The sequence below is a fragment of the Dasypus novemcinctus genome, chromosome 15 (genome assembly GCF_030445035.2).
Source record: "Dasypus novemcinctus isolate mDasNov1 chromosome 15, mDasNov1.1.hap2, whole genome shotgun sequence".
Lineage (NCBI taxonomy): Eukaryota > Metazoa > Chordata > Mammalia > Cingulata > Dasypodidae > Dasypus > Dasypus novemcinctus.
Genome location: NC_080687.1, coordinates 32665517 through 32688900, shown reverse-complemented (window position 1 = coordinate 32688900; position 23384 = coordinate 32665517). Strand labels below are relative to the sequence as shown.

The 23384-nt window shown below is 35.4% G+C and overlaps 1 protein-coding gene across 1 annotated transcript in view; it reads right to left on the bottom strand.

The window, feature by feature from the left end:
- The window catches only part of FGF14 (fibroblast growth factor 14), a 721002-nt gene that overhangs the window by 387763 nt on the left and 309855 nt on the right, over nt 1-23384 (bottom strand). The window lies entirely within an intron of this gene.

Genomic DNA, 23384 nt, shown 5'->3' with positions numbered 1-23384 from the left:
AAGGTGAAACACATTTGTTCAAGGTTATTTTCTAAAAGGCCATCAGTGGAAAAGAAAATTAAGGTTAGACCTTGCCTCAAGCCTTTTGCAAAAATGAAATTCTAAACCTTTAAAAAGGTAAATGTTAAAATAAATTAATGTAAGAAAAGATATATTGGTAAATATATGTGTGACCACATTGCATATTCCAAGTTTAAACTAAAGGAAGAAACTAGGGCAAATGTCAGTACATTAAACTACAAATGTGAATGCTGCTGTCATAGTTATATAACTTTCTTTTGAAAACCAACAAAAAAACAATAAGATATATATCATAATAGAAAAACAACCAAGACATAAATACAAATTCAGATATGTACCAATCAAATTCAAATTAAACATCAATACAATATCATAATTTTTTGGCCTAGAAAACTGGTAAAATATTTTTAAAATCATAATACTTAATTTGGTAAGAATGCAGGAATATTGATAACTTTATACTTTTCTGATATACAGTAAATTTTATTTATATGAATGTAATTCAGCATTGAGAGTCTCAAATTTTTTCATTTTATATTATGTTATTAGAGAAGTTGTGGGTTTACAGAACAACCAGGCATATGCAAGAGTACCATATACCACCCTATTATTAACACCTTGTATTGGCTTGGTACATTTGTTACAATTAATGAAAGCACATTTTTACAATTGTACTACTAATTATGGTCCACGGTTTAACTTAAGGTTCCCTGTTTTTGTTGTGAAATTCAATGGGAAATGCATTTTTAAAAAAGGATGGATTCATGGATGTATAGATAAAACAAGCATAGTAAAATGATAAGGGTGGAAAACGTGTTGGGTACATGGGTTTTCACTGTAAAATTCTTCCAACTTCTTTGTATTTTTGAAAATTTCCATAAAATGTGTGTGGGGTTTTATTTTTTTTCAGGAGGTACCTGGGGAATGATCCCCGGACCTCGTACATGGGAAGCTGTGTTCAACCACTGTGATACATCCACTCCCAATGTGCGTTGATTATTTTGTTTTTTGTTTTTTTTTTTTAAGTTTTCTTTTTAATGTTTTAAGTCTTCGGTTCTTTTAACACTTCAGGTCCTCCTTCATCCCTATTCACTTTCTTTACCTAGAGTCTCAAATTTTTGTCTTAATATTTGACTTAGCAATTCTACATCAAGGAATCCATATTAAGAAGTAATCAGAATCATTTTTATGTAATCATATATAGAATTTTAAAGAACTAAAAATCACCTACAATGGCATAATAATTAAATTAATTTGGGTTGTTCACATGTTAAAATAGTACACAGTCATTAAACACCTTTTCAAAGATATTTTAATAATGGAAAAAGCCTGATAAAAAATGTTAAGGGAAAAAAGTAGCCTACATATACTATATGTATAGTATGATTTTAATTATGTCAGTAAATACAGCAAATTTTCCATAATGGTTATCACTGAGTGATGATTTGCAAAGCAGTTTTTTTCTTATGCATATTTTTGTATTCTTTAATATCCTATGAGTGTGTACCCAACTTTCATAATTTTAAGCTATCTTTCTTTTCCAGGGTAGAACTTTTTGTTCTGACTTATTCATTCATTCACTTCATAAATATTCCCTGAGTGCCTAACAGGGATAAGACCTAACACTATGTTCTAGATTAAACAGTTTATTTTTCTGTGTCTCTAAATTAAATATCTAGAAACAAACAGTCTTATTCATGACAGAGTTAGCCAAAAATAATAAACAAATTGCACCAAATCTTTTTTTTAAATTGTGGCATAATCATACAATAGATCACTGAATGATTAAAAGAGAGCTAGTGAAAGGGAGAATGAACCATTGATATCTGCAACATGGATGAATCTGTTCTGTATGTTCTTTAATATTTACTTTAATCAACATTATTCTATTGATAGTAAAATCAACACCATGATAAAAAGAAGACACTATTTTGGTGGTGTTAATTTATTTTAAGTAATTGGTTCAGGAACTCTGATTTTAAGTGTTTTTGCCCTTTTTTAAAATTTGTCCTTGGCTATGGATGATGTTGACTAACAGAACCTCCAGGGATCATAAAAATGACCAAGAAACAACACTTTCAGAATATTTGGAAATAGATGAATCACGGTTTTACAGACTGGTCTTTTATTCTCATAGTGTACACTCTTGTAAAATACATGAAATACTCAGAGTGGGAAAAACCTTGCCAAATGAAATTTTGCTAGTTTGGCCATGATGAACTCTCTGGAGAATGGGCAGGAGCTCCTTCTGCCACCTGGGCTGCTCTTAGGTCTAGGTATTTTTGTCTTAGATCAGAATTTATACAATAAACAGCCACTGACCAGTCATAGGGGAGGCCACAGGGTAATCTTTGGTGCCAGAGTGTGAATTTTACTCAATTATAAATAATTTCATTATATTTTATAGTTGTGCCAACACAGATATATTATAAAGTATAATTCAAAATGCACGCCTGTTCTTAAATTAGAATATAAAATTCCGGGTACTATATATTCACAGCAACTAGTCTGGACCCTCTATCCTAGTCTCAGAAAAGGTTTTTCCTTCCCTGTCCTCAGCCACTGGGGACCTTCATAGTGATATGATGGAACCAAAAATCTTGCAAACCAAAATCACTCCCTGAACTGTCTATAGGGCTACTCTGGGGCAACAGTGCCTGCATAGACCTGAAAATACCCGTGGGTGCCCAAGACAGCCTCAAGTGACCTTGGTTATGTACCTGTGTACATAACTCTGTGTGTGTGTGCATGTGTGGTATTGTTGCCACATGGAGGCATCACAACAGAGAGCATCTGATCATTGTAGGTTGGCAACTGCCAAGTCCTCAGATTGGATAAATCCCCAGAGAATGAACAACTTCCCTGCTTCTTAATACTCAGGCTTTCAGAAAATGAAGTCCTTTATGCTGGAGTTTGGCAATGAAACACATGAAGGTAACATGACTAAAGCCAATTTTCAATGGTTTGATTTTATTTTGGGAACAAATTGTGATTTTACACTGTCAGAAACCATATAGAAATGTGACTTCTGTTTCACAATTTATGTGGCTGACATCGTGTAACTTTTTCACATCCCTGAAAATTACAAACTCCTTGCTGGAAGTTGCCTACTAGGATGTTACATTAAGGCATGGTGGGGAAGGTCAAAGAGCAAAGCCCTTCCTTGTATAACTCTCCTCCTGGCATTGAGTGATAGAAAGTTTGAAGCACTGTAGCAATGTTACAGAAAGGGCCTGGTAATCCTATTTTTTAGGTCCCTGGGTGTTTCCACCTCTTGCTATATCCCTTAACAATGTCAACAGTTCTGTAAACAGGCTCTTCATTAATTATCTTCAAAATTCCTCTTTGGTGGACTTCTGTTCCCTGCTTAGAGCATGACTGATACATCATCCTCACTGAAGCCTTTATCTGAAGGAGCTGGGGATATTCTGGAGTGAAGGAAAGAAGCTGGTAAGAGCTGTCTCCAAAGACAGCAACTGTTTGTATCACTCTCCCATTCTCTCCTTGTCTCCGCACCTACAAAAGGTTCAAGACTGAGTTTTATCAAAGAAGAAAAGGCCATTCTTTATGAGCCCCATGTCTACACATTTGTTTCTAGGTAAAAGAAGTCTTTTTTTTTTTTTTTAACACACCCTCCTACTTGAGGAATACTTTCCTAGACTGTGAGTCCAAGATATTGACATCTGGGAAACAAAACCATTCATTCAACAAGTCTTGAATACCAAATATGTGCAGACATAGTATTAAGCACAGAGAACACAACCATGAACAATATAGGTTTAGTCCTCACCTTCAAGAAACATATTCTAGAAGGAACATTAATGAGTAAACATACAGTTATAACACCATGCTATAGGACCCTTGTAAACACATATAACCTAATAAGGGAGTGTCAGGGAAGCCTTCTTATGGGTGCTGAGATATAAAAGATAAATAGGATGTGATCCAGGTGAACAGGGAGCTCAGGATAAGGAGGTTACCAGAGAGATCAACACATGTGAAGGTCCAGAGGCCTAAGAGAAGATTGTTAAGGGCTGGTGAGGCAGAAGCCCACATCCTCAGGAACAACTGCTGGTTGAAAAGATGGAAGCATAAGACACACCAGAATTCCACCCCCCAACTGATTCGTTGAATAAGTAGCAAAAACTGACAGAACCATTACCTCAGAATTCTGGAAAATAGTTAAATGATTGCAGTAATTGGTTGAGAACAAAGTCAAGAAAACACAATTTTAAAATGGCAGGAGAAGTTTATGGTGTATAAGCAACCTGCTCACAACTAAAACAGTATATGAAACAATTAAATAAAGTGGCCTGAAGCAAAGGATTACCAGCTTCAAGAAATACAATAGAGCACCAAGAAGAGGTAGGGAAGTATATTTCATAGGGAGCAGAGTGGGCATTTGGGTACCTGTAAATGAGGGAACTTTTAGTGATATGAGCACATGCCTAGGATACCATTCAGGCTCAAAAAAGACAAATAGGACCCTACATATTTGTCTCAGGCTGTGAAGACTACCATAACTGAAATAAACACTTCCCTGGAGGATTTCAAAAACAATTGGGGATGGGTAGAAGAAAGAATCAGTGATGTCAAACACAAGATAATTGAAATGATTCAGGCTAAAGAGCAGAAAGAAAAAAAGAGTGAAACAAGATGAGTAAAGCCTAAGAGACCTGTGGAATACCATCATACATACCAATATAAGGATTAAGGAAGTCTTAGTAGAAGACAGAGAGAAAATGCAGAAGGAATTGCAAAGAAATAATGGCAGAAAACTTACTCAATTTAACAAAAGACATGAATATGCATATTGAAAAGCACAATGAACACTAAACAGGATAAACTTGAAGAGAACCACGCCCAGACACAAAGAAATCAAACTGTCAAATGTCAAAGATAAGGAGAGAGTTCTGAAAGATGCAGGAAAAAATCAATGTATTAAATACAAGGGAGTCACAATAAGATTGTGTCAATTTCTGATCAGAAGCCATGGAGGCAAAAATGTGGGGTAATGAAATATTTAAAAGGTTGAAAGAAAAAAAACAACAACTGCCAAACAAGAATTTTATATCCAGGAAGACTATCCTTCAAAAATGAGGGAGAGATTAAGATATTCCCAAATAAACAAAAGTTGAGGGAGATCAAGGAAAATACAATGAAATTGAACAACACACTCTTACAACCAGTTAGTCAAAAATGAAGCCACAGAGAATCAGGAAATATCTTAAGGTGGATGAAAATAAAAACACAACATACCAAAACTTATGGAATGCAGCAAAGGCTGTGCTGAGAAGGAAATCTACAGTTCTGAATGCTTCCATTAAAAAAGAAGAACCATCTCAGATTAAAGACCTGAACTCACACCTAGAGGGACTAGTAAAAAGAACAGAAAACTAAACCCGAAGTGAGTAGAAGGAAGGCAATAACAAAGATTAGCATGGAGGTAAATTAAATAGAAATAGAGAAGAAAAACAATAGAGAGATAAAAATTGGTTCATCGCAAAGATCAGTAAAATTGAAAAAACTTTAGCTAGACTGACAAGGAAAAAAAGAGAGGATGCAAATAACTGAAGTCAGAAATGGAAGGAGGACATTAGCACTTAACACACAGAAATAAACAGGAATATGAGACAACTTTATGAACACTGTACAGCAATAAATCAGATAACCTAAATAAAATGGACAAATTCTTAGAAACACACAAAAATACCTACACTGACCGAGAAGAAATAGAAGAGTTCAACAGACCAATAAAAAATAAAGAGATTCAATCAATTACCAGAAATCTTCTAGGAAAGAAAAGGCCTATGTCAGATGCATTCCCTGGTGAATATTACCAAATAGTTCAAGAGAATGACCAGAACTCCTGTTCAAACTCTTCCAAAAAATGGTGATGGGCAAGACTTCCTATAGCAGCTTGAAATTATTTTATGAATCCCAAAAAGAAAAAGATTATGTTTGTGAAATAATCTATTCCCGTTAGCTTGAGACCCTTTCTATTGGACTATGTCAGTGCGGTATGACTCAGGTTGAGACTCTGCCCTCTTGCTCCTCTTGCTGGGTCTGATAAAAACACAGACACAGGAAAAGGAAGTCACCATATTTGATCTGGCCAGAAGAGAGAGAGAAAGGCCCGCCAATTTTGTCCACACCTGAGCTGCAAGGAGAGAAGCCCCTTGGAGGCAAAGAGTTGAGGCCCAGGGAGAAATGAGCCATATGATAATAGCTTGCAACTGAATTTGGGAAGAAAGTAGAGCCACTGAGACTGAGACAGAAGGACCAGTAAAAGACAGGTTTGCTTACAACGACATGAAGGCAGAGGTCTAGACTAAGATCAGTGGCCATCTTGCTTCACCACATGGCATGACTTGGTGAGAAAGCACCTCTTATGGTACTTTGAGTTAGACTTTTTATGGCCTTGGAACTCTAAGTTTTTACCACAAATAAATTCCCTTTATAAAAGCCAACACATTTCTTATACTTTGTATCAGCAGCCCTTTGGCAAACTAAAACACTTCCTAACTCATTCTATGAGTTCAGTATCACCTGATACCAAATCCACATAACGATGTCACAAGAAAAAAAATTACCGCTCAATATTCCTTATGAATATAGATGCAAAAACCCTCAATAATGTACTAGCAAGCTGAATCCAACAGCACGTTAAAAGTGCTAGTTTCAAGTCATAAAAAAGGAATGAAGTTCTAATGCATGCTTCAATATGATGAGTCTGAAGACATCTTGTTGCAGTGCAATAAGCCAGATAGAAAAGGAGAAATGTATGATCTCACTTAAAATAATTAGAATATGCAAATTCATAGCCAGGAACTAGAATATGGGTTACCAGGGGCTGGGGTGGGCGGAAATGAGGAGTTAATGCTTAATTGCTGCAGAACTTCTATTTGTGGTGATGGAAATGGATGGTGATGATGGTAGCACAACATTGTGAAAGTAATTAACACCACTGAATTGTATATTTGCAAGTGGTTAAAAGGTGAAATTTTAGGTTGTACATGTTCCCAGAATAAAAATTTTACAAGAACATATAACTGTACAGCACAGTTAACCCTAATGTAAACTATAGACTATAGTAAATAGTGTAATTATAATAATATTGGTTCATCAATTATAACAAAAGTACCACAGTAATGTAAATAATAATAGGGGAAACTGTGTGAGGAAGTGTATAGAGGAATTCTGTACTTTCTGCATGATTTTTTCTTCTGTAAATCTACAACTTCTCTAATGTAAAAAAAATGAGAAAAAAATAGAAAAAATTTTAGTGGACTAAGACGTCATGAACTTGGAAACACTTATGAAATGTACTAAATACTTGTACTTTTATTATCAGAACACTAGGATTCTTGAAAACAGTTTTAAGCACAGACATGGTCTGATCACTTTCAGTTTTTAGAAAGCATTCTCCAGGAGACATATGGAAAAAGAAGAGGGAAAATTGAAGTCTTGGAAATCTCGTGGTTATAATTCAGGCAAGAGAGAATGTGGACAATGAGAAGTACCAGTGATGATGGACAAAATAAGAGAAGCCACAGGGATATTTAAGAAGAAAAACTAACAGGTTTGGTAATTCTTTGGATGCCACTGGACCTGGGAAGTTGTCATAGCTGTCCCTGTCTTTCTGCTTCTCCTCAAGTTGAAGTTTTGGCTAATGGTCTCTTTGAGAGCCCTTGTGTAGTTCATCTTAGTATGAACATTTCTTTTAACAATCAGTACCTTCCCCAGAAACACATAGGACCTCTACTATTAGCTTTTATCTTGCCATCTTGCTGTGCTCTCTTCTCTGTTAAATTCTTACTTAGTGTCTTTCAAAAGCCAATGTTTATAAATTTCTGCTTTTCCTATAGAAAAAATGAAATGCAAATGACTCTGAATATTCAAGGAGCCATAGAAATAAGGAATTGACATATTTTTCCCCCAGAGGAAATAATATTCAAGGAAAAATTAAGCCACTCATTGATCCATTTAAAAACCATTTATTGAGAGTCTGCCATGTGTCAGACACCATTCTTGATGCTGAAGGCACTGGAGTGAACAAAATAGGTAAAGATGCTGTTTCCATGGAGCTTAGATTCTTGAGGGGGGAAATAGAAAATAAACACATAAACATATCAATATAATGTGCCAGCTGGTGAAAAGATGGAAGGCATTGCTATAGAGTGCCAGGGAAGACCTCATTGGAAATGTGGCATTTTAGCAGAAACCTGTGGGAAGTCAAGGAAGAAACATCTGTGAGGAACATAGTTCCGGAAGAGGGAACAATAGTCATACTTTGCTTGGCATGTGTGAAGAATGCCAAGGATACCATTATAGCTAGAGAAGATCTGAGCAAGTGGAAGAAGGCTAGGGATGAATTTAGTGAAAGAGTGGGCAGGGATAGGGCAGGGAGGGGGTAGATCATAAGGACATAAGGGCTTTTTCTTTCATTGACTTGGGAAGCCATTGGAGTGTTTTGAGCAGAGGACTGACAAGATCTGACTTGGATTTTAACAGGGAAACTCTGGTTGCTAGACATAGAACAGATTGTAAGAGGGCAAAGATGAAGCAGAAAGATCAGTGTAAGAGCCTTTGCAATAAGTTGGGAGAGGATGGTGGCTTGGGTAGAGTTACAGAGTGAGGTAGTGAGAATTTGTCACTGGATGGATTGGAGAAGAGTCTACAGAATTTGCTGAAACAACCAAGGTGGGGTAAAAGAGACAGAGAGTAGTCAAGGATGACTCCCTTATTTGGTGCTGCCATTCCCTTACATAAACCTTCTAGATAAGTCATGTAGAACTCTCCTCAATTTTTCCAACTGTGCTTTTTCACCTTTTGACTGCTGGCTACCCTACTAGCCATTGTCTTCTTTTTAAGACTAGCAAATTTAAGAATTATTTCTTCCATTCTCTATCCCACGTCCTTCCAAAATTCAAACACCTACATGCCAAATGTGTACAATGTTTGGAAAGACTAAGCTACTTTTAAAATATTATAAGTGATTAAAACCTAAAAGGACAAATTTTGGTATTCTGTCTGGAAAGTTTCTTCCTTGATCCAGAACCAAGTCTCAAAATAAAGACAATAGAATGGAGAATTAGTTTGGCTTCAGAATGATTTATCATATACTGCAGGTAGTGCTTTAATTTACCCACATTTTTGAAATGTGAGCTTACCTGATTTATCATATTGTGTCATTGAATCAAAGACCAAATAAAATTTCCTCTCAGTAGAAACCACCGTCAGTAGACCAGAAGCGGGAAGCCACTGGGCAACTAAGATCAAAGGGGATTGTCCTTTCAGTCCTAGCCTTTTGGACTAAGGATGCACTAATCAACTTATTCCACCTGAAGTCTTCTCACTTTCCAGAATAATGGGGTGTGTGAGAACCTCTTCTATTTCTTAATGTAACATTTTTTGTGATCTATGTATCTTTAAAAAAAAAAAAGATAATTTAATTTACAAAAAAAATTTTTTAAGCATTTTAAAGAGAAGACTAAAGCAACAGGAGGGAATATGGTACCTCATCTAAAAAGCAAAACAATAAAAAATACCAGAATATGTGTGAAGATGAGGTCATGTTAAAGCCAAATTGTTGCTTCTGTTTCCAAGCTCAAACAAAGAATAGAAACTTAAACCAAGGCAAATAGAGAATCACTTCATTTTGCCTTCTGGTCTCTTTGGAGGTCCAAAGATTCCTTGAAGCTCCGAGAAGAAACCTGACATGCCTAAATTGGTACCCAAAACTTCAGGTAAGCAATACAATGCTGATTATAGAATGTAAGCATCAACCAGTGAGGGAAAAACTTTAGGGGAGAGTTGGGAACCTCCAGGACATTTTACTTTGCCTTCACTAAGGTGATATTTTGGTCATCTTCACTCATCATTCTTCAGTTACATGTGACAACTCATCTTAAGAATCCCACTGGCATTTGTCAAAATATCCCCAACCATGTTTTCCACCAGTTTTCCACTGGTGTAACTTTTCATCCTGGCTCCTTTTTCATAATCCAATTATCAATTTGAACAAAATATAGAAGGATAATATCTGATTGCTAAATGGTGCCAAAAATCTTAGGTAGTGTTATACAGATATACATATTAATTGAGAATGTAAATGGTGAAATTTGTAAAAGCAAAACCAGGATAAGTTTCCAAGTATAAAAATATGTAATCATTCAGATTTAATTTCTATAAATGGAATCACACTGATATTGTACTATCTTGTTTCAATTGAAATCTCTAAAATAACTATAATTTTTAAAATTAGCTATAATTATTCAAGGAATCAAGACCAAAAAGGTGAAACCAAAAATTCCCTATCGTGATGTTATTTATTTCCCCATTCTGATATTACCATTACAGTAAGATTACCACCAACAGACTTATGGTGTAATTCTAAAATGGAAAAGGAAGAAACAAATTAAGAGCACAGTAGTTTGTCAACAGCACTCTAAAGAGGTCATGATACAAATAAATGTGAAAAATTGTGAAATGCTATTATCTCATAGAAAGGGTCTAAAAGGAAAAACACTAATATACATTGTTCTTTATTTCAGTTAGAATTCAGCTAGGCCTCCCACAAAGCTACTTTTTAGCTTTATAAAATCCCAAAAGGGTATCATCTCCTGTTAACTCGTGTTCATTACAGAAAAGAAAGCTGTGGTAAGAAACAAAAAAGAACTGACATTTGCCAAACAACTCTAATCCATCTTCCCAAAAACTAGTCCTCATTAATTCAGGGACTAGAGTCACAACCAGAAAATCAACAACAGCAACAAAAATGGATAAATAGCTATTTGAATGATGGGCTCTGATCTCTGGTCATTTCAGTAAAGAGAGAGATGAGTGAAAAAAGAGAATGAATTAAAATGGGGTCAACATTCAACATGAAAAGAGATGCATAAATTTGTGCTTTGAATGACAAGCAAAATATTATAACTCAAATTACTGGATTGTCTCTTGTAATGTACATTGTAGCTCATTTAATAATTTGAATAAACAGATTTTCCTACAAAGCCACTTGACTTGGTTCCTTTATCCAGTTTCCATAACTTTCTTTACATGAAACCAAGAAACTTGGAATCATCCTCAATGTCTTTCTATCTCTTCAAGCCATACCTAAATTGTCAGCAAAATTTGTCTGCTCTACTTTCAAATAAATCAATTATCTGGCCCCTTCTCACTATTACCCATTGCTACATCTCTGGTCCAAGCTTTCATCTTTTATCTGGATTATTGAAAAGTTTCCTGGACCAATCTCCTTGCTTTTAAATCCTTTTTGCTCTTGAGTTTATTCTCAACCCAGCAGCCTTTTAAAAACTAAGGCAGATAATGTCATTTCTTTGTTCAAAACCATGAAATAGATGAAATAGTTTAAAAGCTGAAGTCTGAAAGGTCCAATAAGGTTAATCTTCCTCACTTCTCTAAACTTATCTCCTACTTCTCTATCTCTCTTTCTAAATCAGTAATTGACCTCCTTTTTCACGCAAATCATTTCTCATCTTGGAACCTTGGCTCAGGCCCTTCTCTCAACCTGGAATGCTCTTTTCTCATATCCAGAAGGTGAACTATCTCACAACCTCCAAATGTTTACTCAAATATCATTTTACCAATGAGACCCACCCTATTTAAAATTGCAATTTTCACACATATTCTCCAACCCCTTACCCTGCTCCATTTTTCCTTTGTGCTCATCATACTTTTAATGTACTCTATGTTTTTCTTATTTATTACTCTTTCTCCATTAAAATATTAGGTCCACGTTCATCGAAAAATTTGGTCTGTTATGGTTCAGAACTCTTTCCCCATCACAGATACCTAGTTCTCAGTAAATATTTGTTGGAATACAACAACAGCAACAAGGGAATGGCAATTGTTTCTTCTTCCATTTTACTTTCCTACTAGCACAATTTCAGTTCAACTGTCTCCTTTCATTTTTTAATAGAGATACAGGGGGAAAACTTTTATAGACTGGTAATTACAATTACTTTTGTTACCTCCCGATTATTGCAGGATAGGGCATAAAAAATAATGGTCGGCTCTGACACTAGAGAAGCAAATGACTCATAAATAATGGCACTGTTACAGTCAAAGGAAACAGCTCTTTGAAGGAAACACAGAAAGGAAAGGCAATAGAGTTCTGAAGACTCATTCAAAATCCTACAATCAAAATCAGCACAGGAGAAATGCATTTTGAAGGAGGAGCATCTCCTTGCCCAGGTGTGAACTCACTCATTAGCATGCTAGATGGATTGCTTTATTAAGGGAAATATTATGATAGCCCTTACTACACAGAGCTAAACTGTCCCAAATGGTTCCCCAAAACTCTTGTTAGTACTGATTTCCATTATCACAGTTTCTGGTCTTTATTCTTTAAATGGAGACCTATTACTGAACTCCAACAGTTATCCTTTGACTGTACTTGAAATTCTCATAGGAGATATCTTTGACCAAATCTGAAACAAAGCAAAGTCAAACAAAGGAAGTTAAGAAGCTGGAATAATACTACCTTTCCAGTGTGCTCATAACTCTCTAAACAAGTATTGATTAGTCAAATTCCACTCTACTTAAAATAAAGCTGTTTCCCTCCCTGTGCCATTGTGTGTATGTGTGTGTACTGGCGTGTGCTGGGGAAGAAGAGCTGTGCCACCATTTTATCAAGCTCCTGGTATGTACCAGGCACTGTGCTTAATCTAACTTCATTTAATCTGAAAACAATCTTGTAAAGGAAGTTCCCTTGCCCAGCTGCCAAATACTGCAGAAAGGATTTGGTCTAACCTTGGCAGTTTGCAATTCTATGTTATTTTTCTAAACTACCTTGTTTTTTTGGTGTTTTTTTCCTAGCAATAACAGATGCAATAACAGCCCATTTTCTGATTAACTATTAAGATAAGAACATTGATGAACCAAAAATTGACTCTAACAAAATTTAGCAATAGAAGACATAGGCAATTTCCTAATTCGATATCCAGAACAGTAAAAGGGAGTTTAATCGTTTCTCTAACAATTTATAAACCTTGGGAGTTAATTATTTATTTTTATTAAGATGATAGTAAATATAGTCGGGTGGGATGATTCAGAGAACAATGAAACCAACCATCAGACTTCTTTGGTATTGGGAGATCAGAGTTGCTAAAACAGAATTTCCTCAACTGTATCTTAAGTTTGTATATAAATTGAAAATCTTGAAAGGAAAATCACTGTACCTCACTTGTGAAGGAAAAGCTGAACATGAGGTAAAAACAAAGACAAGAAGACATTTTTAATTTCCACTCCTGGTTTTTGTATTAGTGGCTATCTTAAATGGTAGCCTCTCATAATTTCTGCAAGTCTATTAAATTATACCTAAAAATAAGTGGTAGTTTAGCTTCTGTTTACTATCCAAGATCCCTGAAGGATACAAAGGACAGACTACTGTTTTGAAAACCCATATTGAGATTAATCAGCAGTTGGCCTCTGGCTAGCAAATTGTGCTGAATGACAAATCTTGATTAAAAGCTAAAGGCAATGTTTTTCTTAAACAGAAGTTCCATGGGCTGTGGCTGATCTGAATTTTAAATGCAATTTGCTAGTTAATTGCAACTTAAATTAAATACAGTCTCTGGGTTGAGAGGTACCTCAGACCTTATTTAATCAAAGCTTCTTATTTTACAGATGAGAATTTAAATTTCTCAAGAAATATACAAAATCAACACAACCACCGCAAAGCAAAACAAACGGATATAAAATAAATGCAAGCCAAGGGCCCTCTGAGCCAACAACCTCTACCATTATAGGAAAACTTGTCATTAGAACATTTTGTCATAATTTACACTTTAAGTTTCTAAAAATATATGCTTTTCTCATTAATAAACAGAGTGGAATATAACACAATCCTAAAGGCGGGAAATTTGAATTTTTGTTTGTCTGAATGGCTTATTTTTACAATGAAAATTATTAAAATATTTTAGTAGCCAAATACTCTGTGGCATTTTATCTCACACAAAATTTTGGTGGTACAGTGCTTGGATTAATAAATTATTCAGGTTCTAATTTAAGTTTCCTACTAGTAGAGGCCTCTGTTTAAGGATCAGACAAAAATATTTTGGATGCATTTGATGAATATTTTGGCCCATATTTTTAGGGATTTTTTAAAATCTCAGGCTTTGAAGAGAACATTTGCTAGGACTGCTGTATGTTAGATAAAGGTGTGCTTCTTTTCTTTTCTTTTATTCTCTATTCTGGGCCCAAATAATTTGTCCCATTTGGAAGGGGAAAACAATAAATTTTTCTTGATGTATCATTGAAATTCATCATGTGTAATGGTGAATATCTTTGAAGATGGAGAAAAATTCATGAAACTCTGTGGTAAGTTTTTTTTTTAATTTCTGGAGTTACACAGAGTGAGAAAAGGCAATTTAGATTCAAAGTGTATGATAATGTATGGTGGCTTGGGAATCGCAGCACTCACCCGAAGACTTCTGCTGACCGTCTGTTACTTGGAAGTGCCTCTACTAGCCTGACTTGTAGGATTTGAGACAGAAGAACCCAGTCTTTAAAAGGTAACTGTCATTTGGTGAGAGGAGCACACAGATCTAAAAATATCTCTGCCATAATTTGGTTCATTAGATTAGTCAGTTTAGGAGATAAGACTCAGGACTGGTACAAGTAATGGGATTGGAGTTGGAAAAGGTCCCGCGGCATTTTAGGAGATGGGTCCTAAAGCATGGAGACCCATCTGAGAGGCTGGAAGGAGCATGAAGGCCTCAGTTGGTGAAGAATTGAGGAAGGAAGGGAAGGGAAGAACTAATGCAGCTTATCTACTTCCTAGCAGTGTCACCTGGGCAAGTTTCCTCATATCTTCCTTGCCTGGCAATAGTGAGAGTTTACAACTCTTAACACTTTTTTTTTTGTATACTGCACAACATGAGCAGTATACAAAAACAATATTAGAAGTTGTCATTTTTGCTGTACCTACTTGGTGCTTTCACTATGCCAGACACCACACTGGGCATTTTATAAATGTATCATTTAATACTCATGACAACCATTTTACAGATGGAAAATACAGATTTCAGAAATATGTTTAAAAGATGATATTTATAAAGATGTTTATCTGATTTCAAAGCCCATGTCTCTTCTACTTTTTATGACAATGTGTTTGAGAATTAACTTACATGGAACACTTATTTTGTACTAAGCATTTCGTCTTCATTATCTTGTTTAATACTCATCTCACATCAAAGCTATGAATTGGAAACGTTTTACAGAAGAATTAGGCACAGAGAAATTGAGTCACTTGCCCAAATTCATACTTTAACAAGTGAATTACTTTTCTGTTCTACTTTGAGTTCATTTCTCTACAATATGCAACAAACACGTGCTACATCTCAGGTCAACTAAAATGTTCACCTGAAATCAGAGTATAATTTTCTCCAGATAGTTTGTAAAAAATTTTAAATGCTGTATTTTAATAGAGCTTACTTTAAGAACAATCCCCACCAAGTTGGAAGAAGTAATAAAAATGGTAAATTTGGTAATCAGAAAGGCTCTTTATTCTACAATAATGAAAATGGGTATCAGAGCATGGTACATATCATACATACCATATATTTAAAAACAAGTTATTATTAAAATACTGTACAATTTGCATAGCTTATAAACTCAAATTAAAATAATTACATCAAATGCAGTATTTTTATTTCTCAATGTATTTAATGTTTAGATCATAAAATTTTAAATATTTTCAAGCTTTAGAGTAAATATCCTTCACTGTAATATTTCTTTCTTGAGAAATCAAAGTTGGACCTTAAAATCATTTGACATATACAACTGGAAAATAGTACATATGTACATTTTAATTAGATAAGTGTATAGAATTCAAAATTTTAAACTCTAACATTTAGAAACATATTTCCTGATTAAAATTATTATTTTTTTAAAAATCTGGGTACTTTATATTAAGAGAGACATGTTTATTTCAAGTCTTATCATAGCAACTATTGTACAAAATGGTTACTTTGGCCAAGTATGACAGTAAGTCCTTCATGTATAAAGTCATTTAATCCTCACTATATCTATGTAAAACAGGAACAATGTTTAATTCACATATTCTAGCAGAGGAAACTGAAGCAGTAAACCAGAATTTGGAGCCAAATAATGCCAAAGATCATGGTCCCATAAAAGGCTAATGGTCAAACCCTTTTTATTTCAACTCTTAACAGTTGAAAATATTTCTGAAATTGATTTCCCTGCCTTCATAGATTCAAGCCTTCAGAATATTATCTAAGTGTTGTAGTTAAAATGTTCCAGATGAGTAAGTTAAAATACTTAAGTACCCAGGTAATATAGTTTAAATATTTGTGCACATATCATTTATGTTCACAATAAAACCAAACTGTATTCTATTACCAATTGTTTCGATTGTCTGAAGTCAAGGAGAAATTGTGTAGCCCTGGTATTGTATTCTGCCCAGAAGAGGGCACTAGTAGACATTCAACCCAATATCGGATACTGTGGACAGAGGAAAACAAAGCTCAAATGTAGTAGTGTGTATTTCAGCAAGACGCATTTCCTTTCATGCACTGCAATGTGACTATACGGAATGCTAATATATACGGATAAAATGTTGCTTTGAAAAATGACACAGATATTTTTAGCAGCTAGCTAAGTTTAACAGCCAGCATGAAAGTACCTTTCTAGTTAGAAATACTGCATGAAGGTCCCATGATTTTGCCCAAGTTTTACTTTCAAGGAAATTTACATTTAGCATTCGGTTAAAAAGTTCTATCAACACAAACAGTATTATGTAAAGTGGCTATGAATAAAATGTTCATCACAATATCAAGTCTTCAAAAATGATCCTGCTTCACAGAAGCTTAGAGGACATGGAAACTGGAAACAATGGTAGTTTTGATGTCTATGTCCTGAGTGGCTGAGACAAGTGATTTATCAATCACATACTTGCTGCATTTCATTTTAATTACTGGCTTAGTCTTTTCAGTAGTCTTGTCTTTCCTGTACTGTGTAGATATAAAGGTGCCTTTCTTTTGTGTCCAAGGGTTATACTTGGAAACTCTAGAAATATCTGTCATTCATTGGAACTTGTCTCTTTTTCTCTTGTGTTGTGAAATTCCATTTGTCAGAATTAAAGTTCAAACATCAGGAGATGCTATTAAAGAATAATCTTCAAATGCTGGGTGATTAACTTTACTATGTACAGCAAAGCCCTTTGTATAAACTACATAGATAATGAACTCAAGGTCAAAACATGTCAACTTGAAAATTACCCTTACAACAAACAGTTTCTGCCAATAAACTCATACATTCAGTGTACAGCTACTGAGATTCTAATGTATTTCAGGCATTTATGTTAAAGATTTATTGAATCTTTCAACTAATTACTGTCAATTAATTGCAAAAAATCTCACATATAATGAGTTTTTGTTTCCTGGTTATGATGAGTAGGCACAGTGGAAAAGGATATAAGTTACCGGAAGCAATCAGAACAGAACTGCATTTTCTCACTTACTTGCTGTATAGTCTTAAGCAAGTCTCAAGATCTCTGTAGTTAATTACAACAGCTATTAAATGGGGATAATAATTACTACTTAGAAATTGTTGTGAGGCAAAGATATTGTTTTTAAGACCCCTAGCAGAGTGTCTTACTCTTGTAGAAACACAACAACTGATGATTATTGTTCTTGAATAAAATTTTCATTAAAAGCCAAGGCCCTGACTGTAATGGTCACTCAGCTCCAGCACAGACGGGCCACAGAGGGCAGCAGTAGAGTATTTCAGTTCCGCCATATGCCTTCATAGCCCTCAGAAGAAGGGCAAAGAAAGGTGGGGAGGACTGGAAGAGCTACTAGGATTCATGTTCCCATTCATACATACCTACTTGAAAAGAGATCAATTTTTGCCACTGGTGAGATGGGTGTCTTCAATGCTTATAGCACATGGGGTCCTCTTATACAAGTCTCATCACTGTGTTCAGATGGCCCTGCCAGTCTGAAGTGGAGGAGAGCCAATAGTCTAAATTCTAAGTGTTTATTATATATCTGAACCAAATCAGTAGCTCTCAGTCCTACCAGACTCAACATCCCCTTTGCACCACAAATATATTATAATGTATTATTTGCTATCCTAAAATGAAATTATTAACTACCAATAAATGTAATTTTAAATCAATACCATACATTAGTTATACTATAAAAGAGAATAACAGGAAGCTAATATATTATAATATAGTATGTATGAACATTTATAAATACCTAGGCACAACTACTTTAGATGCTAAGATTGAATACTATTATCAATCTAGTTATCATTCAGAGCCCTAATACAGGACACCAGACAGGCAAAAGAAAAACAATAATGGTTCAAACTGATAGCAAAGATGTTATACCTCAAAGCTGTTTTGAATTAGGGGTAGCAAGAGGACATAAAATTAGGAGTAGGGAACCTGAAAATGCAGGTAGAGCTGGGTGAGAGCACACACATGCATATGTATATTCTATATACATGTGTATTTTCACTCTGGAAGTTTATTGGTATAGACATAGATATATACATATTTAAACACAAATTACACCCTTATCTTTACTTCACAGTCATAAATAGGAGGCTGTCTTTTTTTTATCTTTATCAAAAGTTTTAGAGTTGGGATACATTACTTTATATATCCACTTTCTCCAAGAGAAGTTGTTACGTTAACATAGAAACAGCAATGGATTTTCACAAGAGTCAGCTTAGTAGCTCATTAATATCAGTGAAATGAGGAATGAATGACAATAAATTACAGAGCAGCGGTAGTCAAATGAAAAGAAACAAAATTGTAAATACTGACAATCAGGTTAAATTGCTGTCCAGAGGATCAGAGAGCAGATAACTCATGGTGAAGCTCTAACCTCATGAAGACATTAGATTTGGGAATTTGACTTCCTTGAAGAAGGGTGATCAAATGCCCTGGTTTGCCAACAACTGTCACCATCTATGCCCACTGTTCTGGTGTTTATCAGTCATATCTTCTCTTATTCTCAAAAAATGGTTTTGATCATGGACACTCTATCTTGAAACCTTAGAAGAATTAAGTTTGATAAGAACAAATAACATTCATTGAAACCCTAGTATGAGCCAGGGATTGTCCTTTGAGGTTTACATACATGATTTTATTTAATCCTTGTAACAGTCAAGCAAGGAGGTAAATTCACTCCCATTTTACATCTGAGTCTAAGGAAAAGTTATGTGCCTTTCCTAAGGGCATGCCAGTTACAGATGCTAGGGGCAGGATTCCTCTAGCCGATAGGTGGCTATTGAACTTTAAGCTAATACTCAACGAGACTGGACTGTTATTCTTTTGGAGTAGAGTGTAGATGTGAAAGACAACACAGACTTCTTAGGCAATCAAGAAGGGAAAGAAAAAAAAAAGGACTGTTAATATAACCCAGGACCTTGTATGAATAAGGGGAAGTTCAAAAAAATAAGAAATCATCTAAAAGATATGTCTTAAGACAGGCTAATTTATGTCCACTGCCAGCACATGTAATTGCCTCTGTATAGATCATCTATGTCATATAAATCCACATACATTTAGTAAAATGGATTTTGTCTGTCTCAAGCAAATGGTTGGAGAGCATAATTTTTTCAATGACTATGGGATTCAGTCATCAGACAAAAACCCTGTGTTCTTGAAAAGATTCCTCGCAGGTAGAACTCCAAAATCCTGAATGCTTTTAGCAAAATGCTTGAGACAAACGTTCATTATTTTATCATTTTGACTATGTCAAATCTGTAGATGGGCAGCATGTTCCTTTCAAAATATATTTATGCACTTCCTGTCCAAAATGACTAAGGTTTTTAAAGTAAGAATATTCAGATTTCAATGTTTTCCCAAATTTCCAGAGCTGGTCAGAATCATAAGAGCATTTGGTCAGAGACAGTGTGAGAAATCTACTGTAACTTGGGGGTATCTGTCTAGACAAATTTATGTCTAGTTTAATGAATCCTTTTTGTCTACTTTATCACAGTGCCAAATCAGATATATTTATCATGTTCCCTTTTAGTAGGCAGCAATTCTTGCTCCCAAAAAGACTTGGCTGACTCTTTGTCATAATCTTCATGATCCAAGTTATTAAGAAGCCAAAAACTGAGACTGACCCCATATCATCCTGATGCACAAAAGTAACTTCAGAGCTGAGGGCCAAAATGTTAATGTCAAAGCTCCCTGTGGGATTTAAAATGATTGAAAAGGGTTGCCATCTCCCCATTTCCAAATTATAAACTGCGCCGCCTTCACTGGAAGACTTTTTGTACTTGAGCACATCTGTCAGACAATAATACTCCAAGGAGTGTTTGAAGCCACTCTGTGTGGAGAGAGCAGAAGTGATCAGAGAATTGCCACATGTATAAAAGTTCTCCACTGAAGTGTGTCAGTGTGCATGGAGTGTGCAAACCACAAGCTAAGACCCCTGCTCCAATTTGTCATGATGAGTGATGAGTGACGAAAGAAAAATGCTGAGTGTGAGCCCAAGTCTGGGAGACTAACCATTTATTGGAATGCAGAGCAGCTTACAGTTGATCCATAATTGCATCTTTCAAGTCATGTTTTGCTCTCTCCCTCTTTATGGTAAGGAATGACTCCCATTTCCAGCATTACCTGTGATTCTGTGTCTGGACATGCCCTAGGTCCACACATTGATGAAACTGCCTCAAAACCTCGCTAGCTAACTCCATGTACCACTGTCAGAAACGAACAGAAACTTCCTTTCTGCTAATGTGCCCTGTGTGTCTATGCAAAAAACAAATAGACCGTCTGTCACCAATCTTCTTTTTTTTAACCCCATCTCCAGAAAGTCATGTCCCTGGCCATCATATTTTGAATGATAATATGACTGATATACCCAGGTGTAATGCCAGATAATCATAATCTGTTAAGATTTGTTTCTTACAAAGGACCCATCATTTTTTTCATAGCGATTTCTGCAGAATTATGTGAGGAGTTTTTCAGCAATTCATGTTTCATGTTTTTTTGCTAAGGCGGTATGTGACAGTTCAGAAAGATGTTACATTTACAGCAATTAATAATTCACTCACCACATTCTATTGAAACACTTATACGAAATACACTGTGCATGATAATTAGCTTGATTAGGTTTAGTTACTTAACCCTGAAATGAGAAAGAGTTTGTTCAGAAAGCAGGAGATGTTAAAAATATTGCTGTTACAAAAAATGACTAAGATTAGAGGAGGTTAAACACAGGGCATGAGCTAAATCCTGAGGTCTGCATGTTCAGGCTGTGCCCACCCCCACCTCATTTTGGAGCTGACCTATCAGTGGATGGAAGAGGCCACCCTGCTACCCAGGTTACGTCCACAGGGCCAAATTATTTTACAAGGGACAAAACCTTTTACGCCAAAATTAAACAATTTACAGTCAAACTGTAAATATCCCAAGAGAGAGAATGGGTTGACTTGAATCCACATTAAGGTGTGCATGTCTGATAACTGTTTTCTCAATTTTGTTACAAGTGGGGAGGATACTATAGGATACTATACTGTATATAAAGCCAGTACAATGGGAACTTATAGGAAGGAGAAAGGACTGAAGCACTAAGAGGCAAAGCTCGTTTTGCCAAGGAATAGGACAATTCTCCCTCTCTACCTATCTGTTCTCAGCTGAGTCTTCTCCAATTAATCATACACCATATCTACATGGCCCTAAAAGTCATACTTTAGTAGGGAGGATAAGAATGGAGACAGAGGAAGGATGAGTGGGTTGGCAAAGAAAAGGACTGCATGACTCTCAAAACAAGCTATTTCCATGAAGACAAATAGTGGAAGCTTTTTATCATTAATCACAGTTCTCTAAAGGTCTTTCCATATCCTACGTTCTCAAATCCTTAACACTAACCTCTTATACTGCAAATGACTTCTTAGAACTAGAGTATTAATAATGACAAAAAATAAGTATAATTTATTAAGCACCTATTATAGATAAGACACTATGCTAGAACTGTATGCAGTTATCTCACCTAAGACAATAGTCTTAGCCACATTTTTCCAATTTAAAAAATATAACTTACTTGTAGATGTAAAATTGACAGTGGCAATCACAGATTTAAACCCAGCTTTCCCTGGCTTCAAAGTTGAAGTCTTTCCTATTCATAATAAATACTTCAACAATACAATCTCTTATTTGTTAATGAAATTTATTATTTGTTACTAATACTTGTCAAAAATGTGTTTAATATTTTATTTTTAATAAAATAATTAATAACTACATGTCTTCATAAAATTATTAATAAAATGATGATAGTGATGATGATGATATATAAGTTACTATTTGCAATAGTGCCCTTGCTGTGTAGAATTTGAGATTCAGATATGCCTGAGGCAATTCCTCTTCCTAAAAGATTTATTCACAGCTGCTGATTTATATAGGGGCTGAGGAGCCTTCTGATGGAAGCAAAAGTTTGACTCATTTTAAATTGAGGCTCAGACATATATAGGCATGCTTGATGAATTGAGGTGAACTTAGGGGGAGTTGAGAAAAGTTAGACTTTATTTAACTTCTAAAAAAAGAGTTCATCAAAAGGGAAAAGTGTGGCATGAAGAGCAAGATTCAGCACCAGGGTCTAAGCATGAAATGAAGTGATAAGAACAGGTTGAAGATGGCAGATGACTGGAACTCATCATGTCCTAGCTATGCTGGCAGAATATGTATCCCAAGAGTCAAAGAAGGATTAGATATTTGAACTAAAAAAGCTATCTTTCCAAAATTTACAAAGAGGGTCCCAAGTAATGCTACTGCAGACATTCTCTATAACAGTGTAACATGAGGTGAGCCATTTCTTTCCCAATGTTCAGCAAATTGTTGAACTATCTGGCAATTGTGAGCAAGAAGACTGACTGCTCTAGGCCTGCAGATTCCTGGCTGAGCAGAACTGATGGTGGTGCCTCCCAAGCACCTGTCCAGCCATCATTGTCAAGTGCAGGAACAAGAGTTGCAACAATGATATCAGTGATTGAAGATCAGAACTAAATTTCTGAGCACTAGTCACATATTCACTTAGAGAATCCAAGAAATACTTTGGTGAGACTCAGCAAGAGACTGGAAGGCCATACAAGCAGGTTGGATCTGGGAGCCGGGATGATTTGGCTTCTGATATAGAGTAACCTCATTTTGTATATGTCCTACATACGTTGCACCATACTAGATAATTTACATACATTGGCTCATTAAATCCTGCAGAAATATTTTAAGGACAGGGTACTATCTAGATCGTAAAGATAAGTAACCCAAAGCTTAGTAGTAAGTCAAAGGTAAAGTGACTTGCCCAATCACACAGCATGATCTTCCTGACTCTTTCTAGTACATTATGTAA